This window comes from Ursus arctos, unplaced genomic scaffold (genome assembly GCF_023065955.2).
Source record: "Ursus arctos isolate Adak ecotype North America unplaced genomic scaffold, UrsArc2.0 scaffold_31, whole genome shotgun sequence".
NCBI classification, from domain to species: domain Eukaryota; kingdom Metazoa; phylum Chordata; class Mammalia; order Carnivora; family Ursidae; genus Ursus; species Ursus arctos.
In genome coordinates, this window is record NW_026622997.1 from 24,321,668 (window position 1) to 24,346,266 (window position 24,599).

General features: G+C 43.5%; 1 pseudogene; it reads left to right on the forward strand.

Moving 5' to 3' along the window:
• Positions 1–19,782: 19,782 nt before the first annotated feature.
• On the forward strand, positions 19,783–23,816 carry LOC125283558 (60S ribosomal protein L31-like; annotated as a pseudogene).
• Positions 23,817–24,599: the final 783 nt, after the last annotated feature.

The window sequence follows — 24,599 nt, forward strand, 5'->3', positions numbered from 1 at the left end:
TGGTATCTGTTAGGCTCCTCGATTAGATAAATTACAAGGTGCGCGCACGCGCACACACAGACATGCGCGGGTGGGCATCCCTGCGCAAAAGAGTTATGTTCTGCTAACATCGCAAGAGAAGATAAAGTGATGCTTCCTGCTTCTTTCTTTGTTGTCAGTGTGACCCATCCCAGTTACGTAGCATCACGCAGAGAGGAGCCAGTACTAAAGCAGGCTTGCCTGGCACCCTGCTTTCCAACCAGAGCAGAGAAGGCTGCACCGAAGGCAGGCTCAAGCAGACAACTGTATACCTAGCAAGCACGATTATTTAGGAAAATAAGAAGAAGCCATCAGATGACCGGAGTCAGGCTGTCATTCTCTCTCTGGCTGCACTCAGCAATCCTCCACTGATGGCTGGCCGTGTCCCTGCTAGTCGACAGCTGTCCCCGCATCCAGAGAGGACTGGGATTGAATTAGGTCAGTGACTCTGGTTTCTCCTTTACACCGTGTTCTAACTGAGGAGCGCGGCCCTGCGCCAGCCCCCGTGACCAGCCTTAACTGTGAGATGGGAGAGTCCCATGGGTTCAGTTCGGTGGAGCCTCCTGCACAGGCCCCGGCCACACCAGCGACGGCCACATCAGCCACAGCCAGCCTCGTCTCCTTGGTCCTAGCCTTTATTCCTGCAGGTATGAGCAGCGTGGCATGAGAAGCCCGCAAACCGTTCGCACAGGTGGCGGGGGGACCAGCCGCGCTCCACCAGAGGCGGTGTGGCTGCGAGGCTCCGAGCAGTGCCTGCTCTGCGGCGAACTCCCGCTGCCACGTCGTGCGCATTCAGACTGCTTCTCTCATCCTGGCTAAGCAAAGGTAAAAATACTCCTCATGTAAGGAGTGCCGAGTAGTGGCAGGAAAATGACACTCTAAAACTCGGTCGCTGTGCGCCTAGCTGTATGCCCCGGCTTCGCTGCACCGCGGCTGGGAAACTGCAGGAGCCGGGGCTCTGGCAGCCGTGATCGTGCAGCAGGCAGCGGCTGTGACGCAGCAGTCAGCTGACTCGCAGGGTGCTCCCATGCCGAGTCCTCCCCAGCATCAGGCCGGTTTCCAGGGTGGCACCGGTCAGGTGACCTTGAAGGCACCCCCGCGCAGGAGGAGGGCAGCCTGCCTCCCTCTGCACCTGGCAGCGATCCCCCACACCTGGCAGGGACAGCTCCTGTTCGTTGCTTTATCTCTGGGGCACAGTTTTTAACTCGCAGCCTTCAGGACTTAACTATTTCTGCCCTGCTTGGTAAGATGGCAGGTAATTCTTGGACTGACCATTCCGACGTGAAAATAGGCTGAAATCATCTCTGCCACCTATTGTTTTAGTTAGCTTCAGCATCGGAAGGAGAAACATGGGAGAATTCCTGCCTGTGTTCTGACTGGAAAAGCACACTTTTTTTTTTTTTTTTTTTTTAAACAGGCAGAAATTGCCTTAAGCTACTTGTATGCTGTAACGGACTAGTAAATTGTACCCTAGCGGGATGGTAAGAGCAAGAGGGAAATCTCGAAGGTAAAGCAGTCCAGCAGTAGCCTTCAGTCGTTGTCCAGCTGCTGTAAAGCAGTGTGCGTCCCCTAGTATGAAATGCAGGTTGTACATCCCAATTAATCTGACAATGGAGCAAAAAGCCTTACATGGTATTACCCCAGTGGTTTGAGGAATGCCAAAATAAGAAAGCAGTCATTACCAGGCATTTGTTTAATGACTGTAATCATACTGAATTAATTTAACTTGCTGCAATGTTTAACAGAAAATGCATTATAAATTTGTGCTAGAAGAATAATATAGCATTTGCATAGCACCTTCCTCCAAGGAGACCTCCTCTGAAGATCATCTCATCTCAGCATTCATTTACAGAGCACTCAGAATGTGCTAAGTGCCTTACAGAACAATCGGTGACCCGCCTCTCTGAGGACAGGTGCTTACGATTCAGGGCCAGAATGACACATACATACGATCTGAAGAGCGCACAGAGCATTGCCCTATGCTAGGCACTTCATAAGGACTCAGCAGGGGGTGTGGTTTTTTCCTACAAATTTTATTTTTCTGTTTGCTCCGTATCGGGTTGTCTTGACATGAATCCCATGCGAAACCAACAGGAGGTCAAAACTAGATGAAAGAACTTCATCCATGCAATTATAGAATTACTGTATTGGGGATACTGTGAGTGTTAAGATTAGAATGACGAGGAGTATTTACATGAAGAACTGATTCTACTTTGAGGCAGTGGGTGGGTAGGAGGGAGCCACAGGCCCATGCTGAGGGATGCTTCCTGCAGAGAGCCCAACAGAGGTCTTTCCTTCCCATTCTCTCCTTCTCTCATTATAGAATCCAAGTTTCTTAAGTTCACCTTGCTACCTTCTTTCAAAACCTGTTACCAGAAAATAAGCCCCAAATGATACAAATAACTAGTGAGTTTCAGCATCACTCCTAGAAGGCACTTACACTTTCTGAGGAAAATAAAGCTTCCAGAAAAGTTATGGTGCTCTATTGGGGCATTTCGAGCACTAATTCATTTCTGAGGGGCAAGGCAGCCTTCTCCTTCATCATATGGCAGATCTGTGCCCGTGGTGCTGACCTCCCCACGGTGTAGGTAAGGCTCAGCCTTGGAACCTCCTAAAGCCAGCGGGCACCGTGACCGTGGGTGGTCAGCGTGGGACCCTGGGGCCGGCAAGGGAGACGCTGGCAGCATGCCTCCCTCCCTCTAGGGCATGCCATCCTTGCTTATGATTTCTCTCAGGTCCTTGCCCACCAAGAAAAAGTGGCTCAAGCGTTGGTATTTTTAAAAAGTGGTAATTAATTCTACCTGGTCCCCAAGATTGAGAACTACTGATTACATATGAAATGTATTCCTTTTGCCAACATGTGAACCTGCGGTTGGAAATTCAAACGTACTGTGTATATTTTAGTTGAATAGCAGAAAGAAAAAACAAAAACGAATCCTTCAGGTTGCCTACCTATAATGTTAAAATTCTGTACCGGTCAGAAAAAAGAAAACGATTCTTAACGGAGCAAATCTATATGGCTGCCGTACACCCACATATCTGTGATGGGCGACAGTCACGTGGTCGTCACACCCTCGCCCAGCACCTTGGTCCTTCCTCTCTTCCAGTGCTGGCTGCCTTGTGTTGAGACTTTTTGTTGACCTAGCGTCCTCCTCAGTGGACTTGAGAGCTCTCTGTGGGCAGGGGCAGGACACACATTCATCCTAATGGCCCCCCAGTTCTTTCACTCTGCCTGGCAAGTGGCGTGTCTTCAGTATTTGCAGAAGGAAAGGGGGGATGCTGTTAGGAAAGCCCAGAGACACCCAAGTTTCCCGCAGGAGGACATCAGGCTTTCCTTTCACAGCAGACTACCCTCAAATAGCATGGTTCCCAATGACTAAAAAAAAATGCTAATTCTCAACCATAAGTACTGAATTAAAATCTCTGTAGCAAGTAATTTAGAAAAGGGTGTGTGTGTGCGTGTGTGTGTGGACAATGGATGATATGGTTTATGAAAATCAATCAAAACCTATATGTATTTAATGACTAATACATTTCTCTTAATTTTAGGTATTCAGAAATAGAAGGCACACATTCCATTTTCCTTTGCATTTTGCAGAACGAGGCCAGTGAGGTGGTGGCTGTCCAGGCCTTCGCTAGAAGTCTGCCCTCTCCAGCCTAGAGAAGGAAAGATAATCTCTTCCTAAGCTCTCTGGAAATGTCCATTTTGACACGTGCACTATTATCTATCTATTTATTGTCCACACACTCTCTGGCAGTCTGAGGAAGTTTGTGGATCACTTCTCAGTGCTTTTATATGCATATGCAGTACAATAAACAGGATTATCAAGGAAACTAATGGTATTAAATATTCTAGCTTAAGAACTCTTGCCTTGGAAAATCTAAATACTTCCAAGGTGAAATTGCAGAGTGACCCTGATGGTCTCTGTTCCCACTTTTATCCAATAAGAAAACAAGCTCAAAAAGAGCCAAGACAACATAAAAGGGTGGGAAGGAGACTAGATGACGGTATTTACTGAACGTCATTGAACTTGAAATCACGTTTCTTCTCCGGTGACCTTTTTAATGACTAGCAGATTCCCCATTTTCACATTTAAAAGAACACACTAGACTTCCCAAACCGTCAACTCAAATCATATGGACCCTTCCTAAGACCTTAAAAAAAATAACATGGAGGCAGTTTATTCTTTCATCTTTTTGTTTTACAGATGAGGGAGACAACTGGAGCTCAGAAAGACTGAGTCTAGCTTGCAGCAGCATGTAAGTAAAGTGGCAGTCGAGCCCGGGGCCCAAATCTCCTGCATCTGCATCAGCACCCCCTCCTTGGACGTATTCGGTCAGTCACGTGCAGGAATTGTGAAAGCCGGCTACGAAACCATTGGCAGCTTGAAATCAACCACACTGGGACTATTTACACCACAGAAACGGGCAAACACTACAGTCAGGGTTGTTGTTTTCCCTCCGGAGAGCTGACTGACGTGGTGTGATGTATTTAATTATGCCAGCTTCTAATCACGTGTTCTTTCATTTCAACCCCAGAATCCAAAGTGCTTAAGAATATGAAGCCTAATGGTTCAGCATGAAGCTCTCAGGTCAGAGGGTCTTTGATCCTATGCCACTGATTACCTGTATGGCCTTGGGCAAGCTCATTCCCCCGTCTGGGATTCAACTGCTTCTGTAAAACAAAGATAGTAATACCGTGCCCCCCAGTGAGGTAGATTCGTGATGCCATGCTCGCACGTGCTAAGCAACCAATGGCCGTTAGCTGTGATTATTTTCCTCTTCTTCTTCCTTCTCCTTTTCTGACTCCGATGCTCATCATAGCAGACTGACATTATTTGCACTGAGATGGGTACGGATATTTTTAAGAGATTACAGGCAAAAAAGCAAACCCCCCCCCCCCAAAAAAAACCCATACAACCAACTTGGGATTCTGGAGAGTGGAGGGTCAGCCTGTGGTTCCTGACTTTCGTGGGTAACAGAGATTGGAAGGGCCATTGTCATTTCTGCATAAATTCTGTGAGCATCACGATTCAGAGAAATTATTGAGCGACGTGACTTCAGCATGGTTTTAGAGATCTAAGAGAAGGCAGATTAGAAGTATACACTGTGGGGGCGCCTGGGTAGCACAGTCGTTAAAGCGTCTGCCTTCGGCTCAGGGCGTGATCCCGGCGTACCAGGATCGAGTCCCACGTCGGGCTCCTCCACTATGAGCCTGCTTCTTCCTCTCCCACTCCCCCTGCTGTGTTCCCTCTCTCGCTGGCTGTCTCTATCTCTGTCGAATAAATAAATAAAATCTTAAAAAAAAAAAAAAGAAGTATACACTGTATTCAGGGACTTTAGGCAAAGACCAAGTTGCAGATTGTACACAAAACAGGCAATCATGGGGCCTTGGAGGCCACAGCAGTCACATAGCTCCCTTCATGAATGTGTTTTCCTTTGTGGCGTCTAGCGGCCAATTTGCACACGTGCCGAGACGTACTGTATTTTTCAGAGCTAAGAATTCCTCCCTTAATGAGACTGAGCTTTAGGGAAAGAGGCTTTGCCTGCAGGCTCTGGGGGACTTAGTCTACAGGAGCAAGGAACTGGAATGTCAAGTTGGCTCTGTCTGGAGGGCTACAAGCCAGGGAGACACCCCCGCCCATTTCCATTGGCATTGGTATGCCCCTGGAATGGGTCCCACAGGTTCTGTGCCATCTTTTGGGCTTCTCTGAAGTCAGACTGCTATTGAACACAGGACTGCTGTGACAGAGAAAGGGTAGAGAAGCAGCTTGGAAGAGGTGGGGCAGAACCACCCTACTTCCGCTCATCCCAGCCCAAGCACAGAGGAGCAAAAGGGGGACAGTGTTATTACCGTGGAACCCTAGGTTCAAATGAAATCCCAAGGAAATACAGAATGACGGCATGCCATTCTGATAGACTAAGTGTTACAGGCAGTAAGTTCTATCAGTTCAAAGACAGGACAGGTCACCTGGCTCTCCTTGCCCTGCCTTTCCCACAGGCTCGTCTTGGCCCACCTACTCTGGGCTTGCTCCTTTGCACAGCTGAAGGTCCACTCCCAGAAAATGGCATCAGCTGGGACAACAGGAACCCTCTAAATAGCCAGGCTGTGGCCCTGGAGACATCAGCCTTCCAGTCCCTGAAGAAAAAGATGTTTTAACCCAAATACCAATGTATAATAACAGAACTGCAAAAAAGAAAAATAGACACAATTTCCATTTATTGAGTGTTTGCCGTGTGCCAGGCACACAGGGTAATCTTCCCAGTCATAAATACAACAATAAACACATGCATGGGGCCTTCTACGGCCACCGTTCCAAATGCTTTACATATAATAACTTATTTAATCCCCACAACAACCCTATGAGGGAGATATTCCCAAACCAACTCCATGAGGTAAGACCTATGTCCCTTTCACAAATGAGAAAAAGGAAGCGTGAAGAGAGAAGTATTGTTCAGATCACACATCTAGTAAATACAGGCTTGTGCATTCAAACCCACGCTGTCTAATCTGGGTTCAAATTCAAATCTTGTGCTCTTAAACACTAATATTCAAACATGGGATTCCTACAGAGGAGTGTTCAGTTGTAACAGTCTTTGAGTGGCTTGGAAGAGCCTAAGAGAAGGGAGGGGATAAATAGAAACTCATCGTGGAGTCTTTCAGGGAAGGGTTAAAAATCTAAGAGTCAGTGACTAGTGAGACCCCCGTCCCATAAGAATTATTAGCAAAACGGACTTTTCAGCAAAGTGTTCCTTTAAGGATATTTGAACTCTGTGGTATGCTAGTAAATTGGTTCTCTGGGGAAGAAAAGAATGGCTTGTAGTGTTTGCCAATTTCTATGGTGTAAATATTCCCACCATGGCCGAGTTCAAGATTCCAGCAGTCTAATAATCTGTTTGCAAGATGCCTGAGTATTTAACAATTAGTTCTCGAAAGCCTGTAGGCATTGGCTTCAGCACTTGGCAGTCTGGGCTCCAGGAGCGGCTTACTCGACTCCCTCCAGGAACCATATCATTTTATAATGCCTGTACATTCAGGGCAGACTTCACAGTAAACACACAGCTCTGTGATGTTCCAAGACCGTAGGTAGTCTCTTTCCTGCTCTCCCTCCCAAGCAATGTGTACTTCTTGTATTTAATGAAAGACATTTTTACTTTTGTTGTTCTTGGTTTTAAGAGGAAGGTGAGACATTTATATTTCTCTTCCCTTGACCTTACAATAAATCTAACAAATGTGTGTGGCTTTTGGAGTGGGAATGACTCTTGGTTGGGTAAAAGCTTTCCTCCGTGAATTGGTCGGCCTTTGGGAGACCTGAGAAACCCACAGATGTTACGTTTACACATACACAGGCGTGCACACACGCGCGCACACACACGTGTGCATGCAACACTGTTTACTGTGAGCCCTCTGCAGCCTGGGGCATGTCTGAACACACAGCACTCACCAGTTTGGATCTGCACCTGTTCCCAACCACTTTCTCATACTTGAGCTGTACATAATATTTTGAGCCCCCGAGAGCCAGGCAAGTCACTTTGTAAGTACATGATTACCATGAGGTCATGATGTGAATTCAGACCTAGCAAATGAAATGGCAATTACCCTTTGAGAAACGATGTAACTCTAAGGATAATCACCATGTTCTGTGTAATTTTTTTTTAGATCTTTGGGGGTACTAATTTGTAAAGCACATATAACCAAATGAATAATTATATAGCAAGGGGCTGAAGGCAATTACAGAATAATTGCATGCTATTTGACCCCTCTATGAAAACAGGCTTAATAGAATGTTCCCCTAAACTGTTACTTGTACCTGTGGAAGACTTTAAGGTTATTCTTTTTCCTTAACTCTTTTGAATAATGTTTTTGGCCAAATGTACTAAAATATAGGCCCTAAGTGTAGGTTAGAAACTCAGTATAAAGCTTGATTTTTTTCCCCTAGGTTATAGAAAGGAGATTTAAGAGAAATTCAATACTTGATTATAAAATAGGCTTTGTGTTAGATGACTTTGCTCATTTCCAGGCTAATGTGTGTTCTGAGCACGTTTAAAGAGGTTAGGCTGAGCTATGATGTCCAGTAGGCCAGGTGTATCAACTATATTTTTGACTTAGGGTACTTCCAAGTTATGATGGGTTTACTGGGATGTAAGTTGAGGAAGATCTGTATAGAATTACTCAACATTTTTAAGAATATTATTAGATTAGTCTTTGGATTTTAAACAGCATTTCAGACCTTTAAACGTTCACATGCATGTGATTTGCCCGATGTCTTCTATCTCCTGGCTCAAAGATTCTCCCCCATGCCACATATATGTACTTCTTTACTTTTATCCTGATCTTTATTAGTTTCCCTTCCTGACGTAAGATGAGAAAGAGAGAGAAAGGGAGAAGTACAGCCACATTTGTTATGAGAATGAAATGGAGTAAGAAGTTGGCGATACGTGGGACGCATTTTGCAAGCCCGTACAGAAGCTAGAAAGAGTCCCGCATTAATAAACACACAAGAAACTTGCCCTACTATGTATTCTTCTAAAACAGACTGCAGTGATGATCAACTTTAAAAGCCAATAAATGATAACAGTGTTGAGTATCTCATGTAATTTGCTGAACCCTGTACTGAAACTGAAAAAGGGAATGGGTGTGTGTGTACAGAATGATTGTAAGCGTATTGGCTGTTTACCCTCATGATTGTGTGGCTGACCAGGAGCAAAAGCTTGTTGCCACTGCCCACCATCACAAGATAGTATCAGACCCCATATCACTACCCTGGGAAAAGATGAAAATTCAAAGCACGGTTTCTACTGATTTAGTATCACTTTTGCACATTGTGAAGCCAAAAAAAAAAAAAAATCATAAGTCAAACCATCATATTGTGGGGGGCCCCTGTAATCTAGAATGATCTACTTGTTTGCCGCTACTCACCCTCCACCCCCACTGCTCCCGGACCCTGCCTCTCACTCCATTCCTGCCTTTGGCAATTTCTTGTGCTGATCGTGCTTCCAAGTGGTCCAGAATGAGAAACTACAAAAAGCCAAAGAAATAATCTGGTAGAAAATTATTTCTTGTATTTTAATAAGAGATTCATTACAGTTGACCTTTGAACAAAATGGGGTTGAACTGCATGGGTTCACTTCTATGAGGATTTTTTTTACTGTCTTATACTATAAATGCATTTTCTCTTCCTTAGGATTTTTTAAATAACATCTTCTTTTCTCTATCTTTATTGTAAGAATATAATATATAATACATATAGCATACAAAATAGGTGTTAAGTGACTATTATCTGTAAGGCTTCAGGTCAACAGTAGGCTATTAGTAGTTAAGTTTTTAGGGAGTCAAAAGTTACATGCAGATTCTTGACCACACAGGGGGTTGGCCTTCATGCTGTCCAAGGGTCAACTGTACTGTTTACTTCTACTTTTAGGAAATTTTAGAATTTTTTCTTGAAGAATATTGTTTGCTCCAATCCAGTGGATACAGAAGTGTGCTAAGAGCTAAACTTGGCCAGCACTGGAACTTTCCAACACCACCAGTGTTCTTAATAAAGTCTAGGTGGTGGAGTTTAGAAATGTAGTTATATTATACTTGCAATTGAAACTTGTGGTTTTCCAAGCCTTTGTGAAATTATCTACTTCCAAACTCTGTTGCCAAAGTGACTCAGGTCTCTTCCATCTCCAGAGGATGTGGTGCTGGGGGATGACAAGTATGGGGGTAGATGCAAACTGATGATCGATGATCTTTTCCTAGATTCTTCATTTCACTAATGCTCATTCCACTGATAATTAAAAATGGAACAGCCATTTTTCATTTACTTTATCATTCAACATGCCTTTGTTTCTATATAAGTTAAATACGGTCACAGGCACCAAAATCATTTAAATATAAAAGAACAGAAATAGTCAGATTTCTTCTAAGCATAACATAATGAGAAAAGTGAACAGCAAGCCAACAAAATCATTGGAGAGTTTAGGTTCACCGTTTCATGGTGAATTAAAAGTCATGCTGACTTAGTAGAACACATTTGTGAAAACTAGACTTCTTAACAGATTTAGGAATGTTTTCAAGATGCATATCAGATAAATGATGAGCCCTTAAAATACAAGCCTCCACCAAGTGCCCAGTTAGTCAGCTTCTTTGACTTCCAAAGATGGCTGCCACTGGGGATGGACTTGTATTTTAAAATTGTTGGGGATGTTTGACATAGTTGGAAATTGAAAAGGGTATAACTGGAAAGTGAGGTGGAGACAGCATATGTTAAATATTCTTTCATGAAGTGTGGTTAACAAGGACTCGTTGGAAGTCATAGTTTAAAAGGTACGTAGTGCTACAAATGAGGTTTTGGAGGGCTATTTATTTAGGATGGAAACTTTTAAAATAAACTTATTGGCTGAGGAAAAAAGAATTGAAAGAAAATGACAAGTTGGAGGTAGAGGAGACAGAAGAGTCCATTGTCGGAGCTCCAGAAAGACATGGGACAGGGCCAAGAGCAAGGTGGAGGTGTTGGCCTTGGGCATCCTTCTTACCCTCTGAAACTGAAGTAAAGATGGCATGGGTACAGGAGGACTTAGCAGTTCCCATCTGTCTGAACCTGGCTTCCAGAGTTAAGAGCAATGCTGCAAAAATGTTTCGATCAGAGACAGAGACTGTTATCTCCCCAGACATAGATATTGTGATACTATTAATGCAGTCCAAGATTGAATTAGCTTTTGGGGCGCCTGGCTGGCTCAGTCAATGGAGCACGTGGCTCTTGACCTCAGGGTTGTGCGTCTGAGTGCCATGTTGAGTGTAGAGATGATGTAAAAAAAATAAAATCTTTTTTTTAAGGATTGAATTAGCTTTTTTAGACAATAAATCACTTTTCCTTGGGAAATAGTATAATATAAAGATAGATAATAAGGGTTCTGGCATTACGTTCAAATCCTGGCCTACCCACTTACTAGCTGGAGGATTTTGCTCAAGTTATTTATAATTCTCAATTTTCAAAAAAAATAAAATAAAATAGAGATAATAAAAATAATAAATCTACCTCCGAGAATTACCCTGAGAACTACATGGGAGATAACTAATAGTAACCATTCAGGAAATACAAACTATTGTTTTGATTGCTGTTACTACTCTTGTGGTAAATGAAAATCAGTAGATATTTTTGTAGGGTTATTAAGAAACATTTCCCCCATTCTATCTATGTACTGTTGATGTTTTTAGACTCAGGGGTAAGACTTTAACCCTACTGAATGTGTGCATGTTAGATTCATTTTATTGTTCCATTCTCCTAAGATCCTTCTGTGTTCTGACGCCATCACTCCATGTATTTATTGCCCTCTCCAGCCTGCGGGATCTGTGAATGTCTCGAGAGTCCTGGGGCCGCCACTGCTACTGCATACTCTGTATCCCCTTCCACCTCCTTCCCTACTGACAGAGGCTAGGTCTGGTTCAACCCAAGCAGTGGGCTCAATTGCAGCACGCTGTCTCCCAGCATCCCTTGCAGGTAGGAACAGTCATGTGACACAGTTCTAGCCAATGAGGCAAAAGCACAAGGCACCCCGTGGGTGTCCAGTATGTTTATTAAAGAGGCTAGAGCCATGAGAAGGAGAGCGGGATCCTAAGAATGATGGAGGATAAGGAAAAGGAGCGAGGCGGGGGGCTTGATGTCCTCGTCGGCTGCTGTGCAGGCCCTTCACTGTGCGACTGTGGAGTCCTTGTTGTGACGAAAACAACCCCTATTTGGTTCCACCTCTGCCATCAGGATTCTGTTACATTTAGCAAATGCAATTCCTACCTGCTATAGATGCCATCTGTAATCTCATCTAAATATTGGGGAGGGGGGCAGGAAAACTACACGGAATGGAGCTAAAGCTGGAACACTACAGCGTATCTTTACAAACCATCTTCCACTTTGTTTTACTCCAGATTTCTTGAACTATACCTGACGTATACCATCGTGTAAGTTTAAGGTGTACAAACGTGACGAGTTATGTACATAGCTTATAATGTCTTACTTTGCAACATGTGCCCATAGGTAAGAGTCGCACCTGTGTTGGCCTTTGTCTCCATGATTAGGTCATTGAGATTGTGTCTGCTGGGTAGGTGGTATCATTCAGTATAGATTTGTAAAACCAAAGGGGATCATGCAGTGATCAACTCCTTGTGGTACAGACAAGGGGCCCCACTGGGGGCCCCACTCAGGCCACCAGGAAGTCCTAGGGTCCGCGCAGCCCACAGTCTCACGGCCAGTGTATACTGCATTGCACCACCCCGTTTGAGTCAACTCATGCACACATTCCTTCTGTCTTACACTCTCGCTTCAGGATCTCATTTTACTTTACCCCTAATTATATTATTAACTTTTAAAACATCTTCGGGCATCAATGCCGGACTAAAGAAAGTGTTTGTTTTCCAGGTGAGCACTCTGGTTCTCAGTACCCTGGTGTCCCGTCCACAGTCACAAAGAACCGGTAGTAAGGCAGAAGGCTGAAGACTGCTTTTGCAGCTATAGGAAGGAGACTGAGAAAGGGCCTCGAATGCCCCGTTGAACTTGAGGTGGGTCACTCTGCCCCCCGCCCCTCTCCCCACCCCCGCCGTTGGGATCTCGTAGAAATGGCTTTTCCCCAGTAATATCTGTCGTGCTTCTAAGTGGAAAACAATTTGTGGATTTCTCGTACCACCCCGAAACGGGACAATACTGGCACAAACATTTCCTTGATATTTAATAGCTCCCTAACTCCCTCCAACTGCTGCAGCTGCCCTACGACAGACACAGGGGAGATTAGATACGGCATTTGCACCTGGCCAGCCATAAACTGCTTCCCAGTCGCACACGAAGGTTAACAGGCCCAATTCCCTTCCCTCCTTAGACCCAGCGTGTGAAAACATGAAAGAGAGCTGTAATTATTGATAAACAATAAAAACTTCTGTGGCGTGTGTAACATGAATGGATTTATTTACCTGCTCGGAGTGGAAGCGGACCTTTTCCTGGTTGTTGACATGCCTCCTCTTCCCTGTGCCCTTTTTTTTTTTTTCCAAGATTTTATTTTTTTAAGTAACCTTTACACCCAATGGGGAGGCTCGAACTCCCAGCCCCGAGATCAAGAGCCACGCCGACAGAGCCGGCCCGGAGCCCCTGCGTGATGTGCTTTACATTCCAGTGTTAGACGGTAGGGTTGGTTTCTGTCAGAGGGAACTCATGACTGCGTGCTGTCAGCCAGCGAGTGAGTCTGCCCTTCACAGAGCAGGAACTTTTCTCTCCATAAGTTTGTCTAGTTCTTTCTGGTGCATCTGTCCCCCACCCCCAACCAGGCTTTGCTCTCATGACCCCTTTTTGTGACCCAGCATTGATCCTGAGGCAGGACAAGTGGGGCTCAGCTTGGGAAGCAGGGCGGGGCTGAGTGCGGTTCATGGAGTCCCCTCCGTAATTATGATTCAGGGGATCCTGGCTGGCTGAAAGCAGGATTAAAATGTTTATAGACTTCTGCGGCCAGCTGTCATCTACTTAGCCACAATGTGGTAATTTGAGAGCATAAAAAAAAGAGAGACTCCATATTAGCAGATCATTTGAATATGCCCCCCTCTTTTCCCTCCACAAATCCTAATGCTCTACACTTTTGTTACCAGTATGTTCTATAAGCATGAATCATTCTGAGAAGTGAATAACTCCTTTGACCATGGGGAGTTCAGAGGCACACAAGGAACTGTAGCTGAAATGGAAACTTGCCATACTGGTGACACGTTCCACTCCTGTTTTCTACTAGTTTCTAAACTTTTCAAGTACGAGAGCCCGTTTTTTACCCAATACTAGTCATTTTGTTTTAGTCTCTGTGGATTGAGATGACCAAAAGCTGCCATGAAATCAGCATAGTTTGTATTTATTAATCATCACAACAGCCACTTACACATGAAAAATAGTACGTATATGCCAGGACATTCTTTATTCTGTCCTTGATAATACTTGGTATAAATATAGATTTCAGGACTCCTTAACGAAACTTCAAGGGTTCCCAGGGGTTCGAGGGCCAAATTATACAGTCACTCTTCGAAAGAGTGAATGACTCTTGCAGAAGGAATTTAGAGAGAGGGCTGTTAAAAGAATCTTCCAAAAACTTGCAGAATAAGGTCTTTGGTATGCCATGTTCCACAGGACAGATGAAGGGAACACTCGGAAGCTAGCTCTTGAATTTCCAACAATAACTGTAGGTGTTATGCTCCTGCAATTTGACCTATGGGCACTGTATTTTTTTTTTAATGGACCAATGTAATTAGATAAAATTCATAATCAACTCAAATATTTTTTTATCTCCTTGGGGCGCCTGGCTGGCTAAGTCAGTGAAGTGTGCAACTCTTGATCTCCGCGTTGGGGGTTTGAACCCTATGTTGGGTGTAGAGCTTACTCTAAAAAAAAAAAATTTTTTTTTTAGTATCTTTTATCTTATTATGGTGCATAACCCTTAACTGGTACATTAACCACAGTGACTACACTTGAAAATCCCTATCTGGTAAAACTAAATTAGATAAAGCACGGAGTACAGAATGCACAACCTGATTTAATTTTTACATGAGCTTATTAACCAAATACTGAGCTATCGCATATCATCTAAATCATGTTCTCACCCTTTATTCAGGCCTGTAAAATAATATTCATGTCATCGGATATGTTTTAAAAGTTCTTTCTAGCTTCATTACCCTTTGGATTTGAGGCAAGCAATGGTTTCCACAAGAGTCTCCAATTCACACTTTCAAACACAGAGCAGAATTTAGTGTAAATTATAGTCCTTTCTTCTCTAAAAAGTGCAAAGAAAAAAACACACTGTATCTCATTTTTCAGTAATCCTCAACTGTTGATATTTCCTCCTGGGAGTCTACACTTCCTGATGGAATTACGTTGGGTCTGTCATCTAAAGAACCTATGTTTCACTGGGTGAGAAGAAATGAAAGGATCAGCCTCACGCCTAAGCCGAACTATTCCCTGGATAATCCTCTCCCGAGAGCAAACATTAGAAAAGGCAAAGAGAAACGTCACATGAGCAGCTCCAAGCCTGCACAGCCCCAGGAGGAATACTTCGAGACTTCCTTGGGTGCCTAGTTACAAGAACGATCTGGTCCGTGGTGATGAAAGATACACATTCCCATAAAGTGTTTATACAAGTTAAAGAGTGACCCCCACCAAGGAGGCAGGGAAGCTGATAACCTGTCCTAGTCAGGCTGCCCAGAGAGATCTTTGAAAGCCCGGGGACACACTCACATAAACTCAACTGCCCCGATGATCCGCGGTGAACCTGCCAACATCTTAAGGCTTCGCACCTATGCAGACCTTCCAAAAGAGCAAAAATCAAATGCTTCGGTCTCAGTCCTGTTCTGTAGCACAGGGTTGCATTCTTCACAGAGTGTAACACCTTCCTTCACCCCAAAGACGCCACCTCCCTCTCCCCAAGTCCACCACAGAGCTCGCTCTCCCTGGATTTGCATCCAGGTGCAAATTCATACATGCGGTGGGAATCCTTCATCCAAACGCAAATCATTTTGCAAGATCAAAATTCTTTTGCTATCAACAGTAGGGGCCAGCCTCTACGAAAATTTGCATTTTAACTGGTAATATAGGTACAGCCATGGGTTAGAGAAATGAAGGGACAAAGAGATCATTACAAAAACAAATTAACAAACAAATGAGATATGAATATACTCTATTAACTGTCTACATTTTTGCAACAGGAAGAGACAAGAATTTAGAACGCTGAAATGCATCCAGCTGAAAAGGGGCAAAAGGAATTTTAATGAATTACAAAACAACTTGAGATGCAGACTGGATAATTAGAGTCTCCATTATTGTAACTCCGTGGAAAACTGGCTTGATTTAGCCCCCTTTAGATGATTGCTTGTAGTTTAAGACAGCTAAGTTATAAAGCCAAGCTAATATTAGAAAAAGTTAAAAACATTTCCAGCCAAATATTTTAAAATGACTTGCTAACATTTTAGGACACTGTTTGCTATATTATTAAAAAAATGAAACCAGAAAGTGTTCCCAAATTTAGTTCCAAAAAGTCCTGTGTTCATTTGTACATTATACTATCCTCTATAATCCAAATATATGGACACCGAGACACCAACATATCCAGAGTCAGGGATCTGGATAAGCGTGAGAGCAATAAAAATGACTGACAGGAGAAGTACCCCCCACAATTTGTGAGATAGAGTTGTAAGTACCTTGACCATTGAGGAGAGCCCCAGTGAGAGCATAAACTTGGGCAATGACCCATGTCACATACCCTTGTCCTCCCCACCAGACACATAGATTTATATCCCAGGAGCTTTAGGGTTAGACTCTGGCCCTCTGAAGACCTGAGCCCCCTCGACACACAGGCTAGAAGTGGTTCAAGGCTTATCTAGAGATGGATCCCCTAAATCTGATATGCAGAACACAGTAAGATCAGCCCTAGCAACCATGGGGGAATGAAGGACACCAAGAGCATTTTCTCACTTCTAGGCTTTTCCAACTGTGGTTAAAATTGGTCATGGACAATAATGAAGAAGACTGCAAGTTTCTTTGAGCAAGTAAAGTCTCCTGCCACTGTTTTTTTCTGCCAGCTCCCTACCTGACATTTGACTTTTTTTTTTTTTAAGATTTTTTATTTATTTATTATTTTATGTGATGGAGAGAGAGACAGCCAGCGAGAGAGGGAACACAGGCAGGGGGAATGGGAGAGGAAGAAGCAGGCTCCCAGTGGAGAAGCCTGATGTGGGGCTCGATCCCAGAACTCCAGGATCATGCCCTGAGCCGAAGGCAGACTAACTTAACGACTGAGCCACCCAGGCACCCCCTGACATTTGACTTTTAAACCGTTGACTACAGTAGGAACCAGAGGCTAGATTAGCGGACAGACTCTACTTGGAATCATCTCATGTGATTACTGGCACATGATAATCCCCATTTGTCTCTCTTCTATTTTTTTTAAATAATATTTTTTTATTATATTATGTTAGTCACCATACAGTACATCCCTAGTTTTTGATGTAAAGTTCCATGAATCATTACTTGCGTATAACACCCAGTGCACCATGCAATACGTGCCCTCCTTACTACCCATCACCAACCTATCCCATTCCCCCACCTCCCACCCCTCTGAAGCCCTCAGTTTGTTTCCCAGAGTCCCTAGTCTCTCATGGTTCATTCCCCCTTCTGTTTACCCCCACCTTCTTCTTCCCTTTCTTCTCCTACCGATCTTCCTACTTCTTATGTTCCATAAATGAGCGAAACCATATGATAATTCTTTCTCTGCTTGACTTATTTCGCTTAGCATTATCTCCTCCAGTGCCGTCCATATTGCAGCAAATGTTGAGAAATCGTTCTTTTTAATGGCTGAGTAATAGTCCATTGTATATATGGACCACATCTTCTTAATCCAGTCATCTGTTGAAGGGCATCTCGGCTCCTTCCACGATTTAGCTATTGTGGACAATGCTGCTATGAACATTGGGGTGCATACGGCCCTTCTCTTCACTACGTCTGTATCTTTGGGGTAAATACCCAGTAGTGCAATTGTTGGATCATAGGGTAGCTCAATTTAAATTTGTGTGGAACCAGAAAAGGCCCCGAATCGCCAAGGAATTGTCGAAAAGGAAAAACAAAGCTGGGGGCATCACGTTGCTGGATTTCAAGCTATACTACAAAGCTGCGATCACAAAGACAGCATGGTACTGGCACAAAACCAGACACATAGACCAATGGAAGAGAATAGAGAACCCAGAAATGGACCCTTGGCTCTTTGGGCAACTAATCTTTGACAAAGCAGGAAAAAACATCCAGTGGAAAAAAGACAGTCTCTTCGATAAATAGTGCTAGGAAAATTGGACAGCTACATACAAAAGAATGAAACTTGACCACTCTCTCACACCATACACAAAGATAAACTCCAAATGGATGAAAGACCTCGATGTGAGACAGGAATCCATCAAAATCCTAGAGGAGAACACAGGCAGCAACCTCTTTGACATCGGCCAGAGCAACCTTTTCCATGACACATCTCCAAAGGCAAGAGAAACAAAAGAAAAAATGAACTTTGGGGACTTCATCAAGATAAAAAGCTTCTGCACAGCCAAGGAAACAGTCTAAAAAACTAAGAGGCAGCCCACGGAATGGGAGAATATATTTGCAAATGACACTACAGATAAAAGACTGGTATCCAAGATCTACAAAGAACTTCTCAAACTCAGTACACAAGAAACAAATAAACAAATCTCTCTTCTCTTTAATTCCCACCTTCCCTTCCTGCTTTTCTGGAACCAGAGCAGAAGTGCTTTTGGAGGCACACTTTAATGAAGGGCCAACACGTCAGACTGGAATTGTAAAACTCTTCCTTATCACAAAATACACAAAAGGCTTATCTTTATTAAAAGAAAGAAGAAGCTTAGCCCACCCTTTCCTCCTTAATCCTTCTCCGGGTTAGCCCTAAAACTTCCACTCCGAGAGGTCACAGGGCTAGTTAGGCTTCTACAAACTGTGCTTTATTCGTGCTTGCTTTAAAAAACACAGCACTTTCTATTTTCCCATCCAGTCCTTCCCCGAGGTCAATACCTGACTCAAAATTCAATTTTATTCCAAGCTGTGTTACCATTACTGTAGGATACGGTTTGTTTAGGAAGTCCCAAACTCAAGGTCAGGGGTGTATTAAACATTCAATAGAAGTTCTTTACCTTCCCACTCCTTATACTTTTTTTAAAGATTGTATTTATTTATTTATCTGAGAGAGAGAGTGCACAAGCTGGGGGACAGGGGAAAGCAGACTCCCCACTGAGCAGGGAGCCCGCTGTGGGGCTCAATCTCAGGACCCTGAGATCATGACCTGAGCTGAAGGCAGATGATTCACCGACTGAGCCACCCAGGCGCCCTTCCCCCCCACCGCACTCCCTATATTTAAAGCTAAATGGAGATTGGGTGTAGCTTACCTTCTATGCTATCCACTCTACTGAGGAGGCTCCAACCATGTGAATGCTAAGCCTCTTTCTTTTCCACATGATTTTAACCTTATTCATAGGTTCTGGTGTATATACTACTATTGCTCATTCTATGGTTCATTCAAAAGACAGTTTGCAGTGCCCGATAGGTGGAGTGCAGCATGGTGCGGCCCGGAGGAAGGCAGGATTGTGGCTGACAGGGCAGGCTAGTGGGGAGTGCAGGCTCAGGGATCGTCATGAGCAACTTACTTCTATGCTGTTCCTCCGTCTCCTCATCCTGAAACTGGGGGTAATCCGAATATCCATCTCACAGGGTTGCGGTAAGTAATAAATGGGTGGACCCCGTGCAGTGCACAGAACAATGTCGGACACACAGTGAGCATGTGTTAAGTGATCACTGTTTTGATGTCCCCAGGAGCTAGTACACGGCTTCTTAACTGGGGGTCCACGCACTTCTAAGGTCCACAGATGGATTTAGAGGATCCCAGAATTCCTTGAAATTATTTGCAAAATTCAGAGTTGTTCATGTAGAGAGCGAGTTTATCCTTTTCATCAGATTCTCAAAGGGGGTGTGTGAAGCAAAAAAGGGTTGGATCCGCTGAACTAGGGGCTAGAGAGATACAAGACAGAAATTTCACCCTCAGAGACCTCACAGTCTAAAAGAGGAGACGGACATTCAGTGACGATAAAATACAACAGCAGTTATGTAGAAATGGCCCAGAATGGAATGGGACACAGAGAAGAGCCCCCAAGGGCAGGAATGCAACAAAGCTCCCCCTGGAATAGGTGACATTTAAGAGAAGTACTGAGTATGAGGTAACCAGATGAAACGGAGGGGTAAGAGCATTCCAGGCATAGTGAGTCAGGTGCAAAGGCAGGAGCTGGCTTTAGTTAGGAAAGAGCACATAGCTGAGTACGCGTGGGCCAAGAGGAAACTACACCAGAGGTAAGGACACTAGAGGCAGTTGAGAGCCTAGTGCATCAAGCCACAAAGTGAACCAGTCAGTGCCTCAACAACGGCACTGGTCTCAGGTGGGGAATGAGCAGTAAGCCCAGGTCCTTCCTTGTGTACACATTAGAAGCTCATGGATCTGTCAATTAATTTTTGCGGACATGTGCTGAGATATGTTCCCTAGCATATATCTCAAGCATCTTCTCCCTACCATCCATGACTATCGGTTGTGGTTAGTGATTTTCATGTCAAAATTAGGAAAATCTATTGAGGGGGGCAAAAAAAGGCAAATTTGAAAGCTAACTTATTTATGAAAAAGCATTTCCAATTCAATTTCAATTTGTTCCTGAAATCCAGTTGGAATGACCGAAGTATTCCTTGTGCATGCAACTGAAAGGGTATCTATGATGGTTTCAGTGGTGGTGACTAGTTTTACATATCCTGTAGCTAAACGTCATCGATTTTGTAGCTTCCTAATGATCTGCCCTGAGGAGTTATTATTCCTGATGGCAATTAATCAAAATTAAAACAGACTGCATAGAATGAAGCAAATTCAAACATCCCAGCCTCGGTTAGGAACACCTGCACGTTAAGATTAATCATGGGCCCTGCTTGAATGTGACAGGTGTATCAATATTATAGAGAAAAGAGAAAGCGAACATTTTCAGCAGAGTTCCAAGCGTATTTCCAAGGAGCAAAGGCTCTGAACCTGAGTCTATGTTGAATGAAACCACACAAAATCCCCATTACATTGGAATGAAAATTATTTTCTTCCAAAAAGTTTAGATATTTGTGGCAATCTGCATTACTAAACATAAAATGCAGGGAGAGGTAACAGTGAAATGGAGGAACAAAAGTTTTCCGCTGTCTTCCCCCCACCAAAAAAAGCCACCAATTTTGACCATCACCCACAAATGAGGGCGCTTCGTGTATGTCCAGGAGTCCAGCAAACAAGTTCCAACACACTGTTGGAGGAAAATCCAAGATTGGATACACTGAAGAGGATAAGAACAGTTTCACTCTACCCGCCACCCTACCCCCACAGTGGCACAGCTCAGCTTTGAGAGACCTCGTTTGCCAGTGACTTCTTCACAAGGAAAGTGGGGGCATGTGACGGCGTGCCTGGCTTCCCCACCTAGGCAGGATGCTGCCAAAGAGGCCCCATTCTGTCTTGCCCCATCTAGACTACGGAGATGTGTTGCACGACTAAAGGGTCAGGAGGGGCTGGGAGAACAGCCAGGGCTCTTGGAGGGCAGAAGTGATGCAGATCCGGTCATGTGGACCCCATCAGGAAGCCCCACCATGAACCACTGGGGATGCCTCACTTGTGCGTCCCCCCAGCCGGCCCACGGGTACCCTCAACACTCTGCACAGCTCACCCTTAGCCACCCTGCAACCACCACCACCATGTGGCCAGCTCCTTGTTCACACTGCCAAGGTCAAGGAGTGCAAGTCTCTGCCGAGAGCTAGTGAGCAAATACAGAAAGCCAGCCCAAATCCGCAGGATTGGGAAAAAGCACAAAAACTTCAGCATTCAGCACTGCCCTAGAGAAGGCAAATGCGAGGCTGTCAGCAGTCAGCTGGGCTTTGGAGGATCAGGAGAAAGAACACGATCTTAAGAATCATCACCCACCCACCAAGAGAGAACAGGAGCAGTGGAGCATGTGTATCCATAGAAAATGTCTGAGAGAGTCTCAGAATGCTTAGCAGGGCTGGCAGAAGGTATTTCTCTCCCAGAGACAATCAGTAGAGACTGCAGAAGGTGATTCCTTCTGCAAATGTGAAGATGGCAACACAAGACTTCAAGGAACATGAAAAATCAAGGAAACATGACACCGCCCAATGAACACAGTAATTTTCCAGTAACCAACCCGAAAGAAATGAAGATCTGCAATTTGCCCAATAAAGAATTCACACAGTTGTTTAAAGGAAGTTCAGTGAGCTACGAGAAAATACAGACAGACAATTCAATGAACTCAAGAAAACAATACACAAGTAAAATGAGACATTTAACAGAGATACAGAAATCAAAAAAAAAATTAAAAGAGAGAGAAAAACGGAAAGTCTGGAGCTGAAGAATACAATGAATAAAATGAAAAATGCAATAGAGAGCACTGACAGCAGACTTGGTCAAGCAGAAGAGAGGAACTGAGAAGTCAAAGACCCGTTATTTGAAATCAAGTCAGAGAAGAACAAAGAAAAAAGAATGAAAAAGAGTGAAGAGGAGGGGCCTGGGTGGATTAGTTGGTTAAGCATCTGCCTTTAGCTCAGGGCATGATCCCAGGGTCCTGGGTTCAAGCCCTGTGTCAGGCTTCCTGCTCAGCAGGGAGTCTGCTTCTCCCTCTACGCCCCCCACTCATGCGCTCTCTCTCTCTCTCTCCTTCTCTCTCTCAAATAAATAAAATCTTAAAAAAAAAAAGAGTAAAAAGAGTTTATGTGAATCATTAGAACACTATCAAGAAAAATAATCTATGCATCACTGGATTACCAGAAAGAGAAGGGAGGAAAAGGGGGCAGAAAAATGATTTAAAGAAATAATGGCTAAGAAATTCCCAAATGGCAAGAAATCTGGACATCCAAATTTATGAAGCTCATAGGTCCCCAAAGAGATTCAACTCAAATCCAAGACAGATTATAATAACACTATCTAAAATCAAAGAGAATTTTAAAACCAGCAAAGACAAACACACAAACCTCGTTTACAAGGGAACCTCCATAAGGCTGTCAGAAGATTTCTCAGCAGAAGCCTTGCAGGTCAGGAGAGGAGGAGATGACATATTCAAAGCACTGAAAGAAAAATAAAATTGCCAATCAAGAATACGTTACTCAGAAAAGCTGTCCTTCAACAAACTGAGGGCTTCAGAGAGGAAGGCAGTGGGGGAATGGGATGGGCTGGTGATGGGTATTAAGGAGGGCACGTATTGCATGGTGCACTGGGTGTTACACGTAAGTAATGAATCATGGAACTTTACATCAAAAACTAGGGATGTACTGTATGGTGACTAACATAATAAAAAATATTATTATTAAAAAAATAATAAAAAAAAGAAAAGAAAAGCTGTCCTTCAGCTATTAAGGAGAAATAAAGACTTTCTCAGACAAACAAAAGCTAAGGGAGTTCATCACTACTAGACCTAACTTCCAAGAAATACTGAAGGACTTCTTCAAGCTGAAATGAAAGGACACTAATTAATAACCTGAAAATATATTAAAATATACATTGGTAAAGGTAACTACATAGTCAAATTCGGAACAGTCTAATACTATAATACTATACTATAATATGGTAGTGTGTTAATCACTTCATTCCAGTATAAAGGTTGAAGGACAAAAGTACCAAAGCTTATGTCTGTTAAAGCACAAAAATATTAAAGCTTATAACTGTTGTAGCTTACAGCCACAGTAATTTGGATGCACAATATAAAAAAGATGTAAATTGTGACATCAAAACCATAAAATGAGGGGGAGTGAAAGAGTAGAGTTTTGTATGCAATCAGATTTAAGTTGCTATCTTTCCTTTCCAACCTGGACCCAGCAGAAAGGCTCCTGCAAAGAAGGGTGGCAAGAAGAAGGGCCATTCTGCCATCAATGAGGTAGTGACCAGAGAATACACCATCAATATTCACAAGTGCACCCATGGAGTGAGTTTCAAGAAGCGTGCCCCTCAAAGAGATCTGGAAATTTGCTATAAAGGAGACAGGAACTCCAGATGTGCTCATTGACACCAGGCTCAACAAAGCTGTCGGGGCCAAAGGAATAAGGAATGTGCTATACCTTATCTATGTGCCATTGTCCAGCAAATGTAACAAGGATGAAGACTCACCAAACAAGCTTTATACATTGGTTACCTATGTACCTGTAACCATTTTCAAAAATCTACAGACTGTTAGTGTGGATGAGAACTAATTGCTGACTATCAAATAAAGATATAAAACTGCAACAACAACAACGAAAAGTTAAGTTGCTATCAGCTTAAAATAGACTGTTACAATGATAAGATGTTATGTAAGCCTCATAGTAACCAGAAAGCAAAAACCTGTAATAGATACATAAAGGTAAACAGAAGGGAATCAAAACATACTACTATGGAAAATCATCAATTCAAAAAGACAGCAAGAAAGAAAGTTTCGAAGGAACTACAAAAACAGCCAGAAAACAATCAACAAGATGGCATTAGTAAGCCCTTACTTATTGATAATTACATTAAATGTAAATGGATTCAGTTCTCCAATCAAAAGACATACAGTGTCTGAATGGGTGAAAAAAAGAAGACCCAACTATCTGCTACCTACAAGATACTGCAGCTTGAAGGAAACACACAGGTTCAAAGTGAAGTGAAGGACTGGAAAAAAAACATTCCATGAAGGGGTGCTTGGGTGGCTCAGTCAGTTAAGCATCTGCCATTGGCTTAGGTCATGATCCCAGAGTCCTGGGATCCAGCCCCACATTGGGCTCCCAGCTCAGCAGGGAGTCTGCTTCTCCCTTCTCCTGTCCACCTGCTTGTGCTCTGTCTCTCTCTCTCAAATAAATAAAATCTTTTTTTAAAAAATTCCATGCAAATGAAAACCTAAAGAGAGCAGAAGTAGCTCTACTTGTATCAGACAAAATAGACTCTAAGTCAAAACTGTAACAAGATAAAAGTAGGCCATGATATAGGGATAAAGGGGTCGATTCATCAAGAGGGTATAG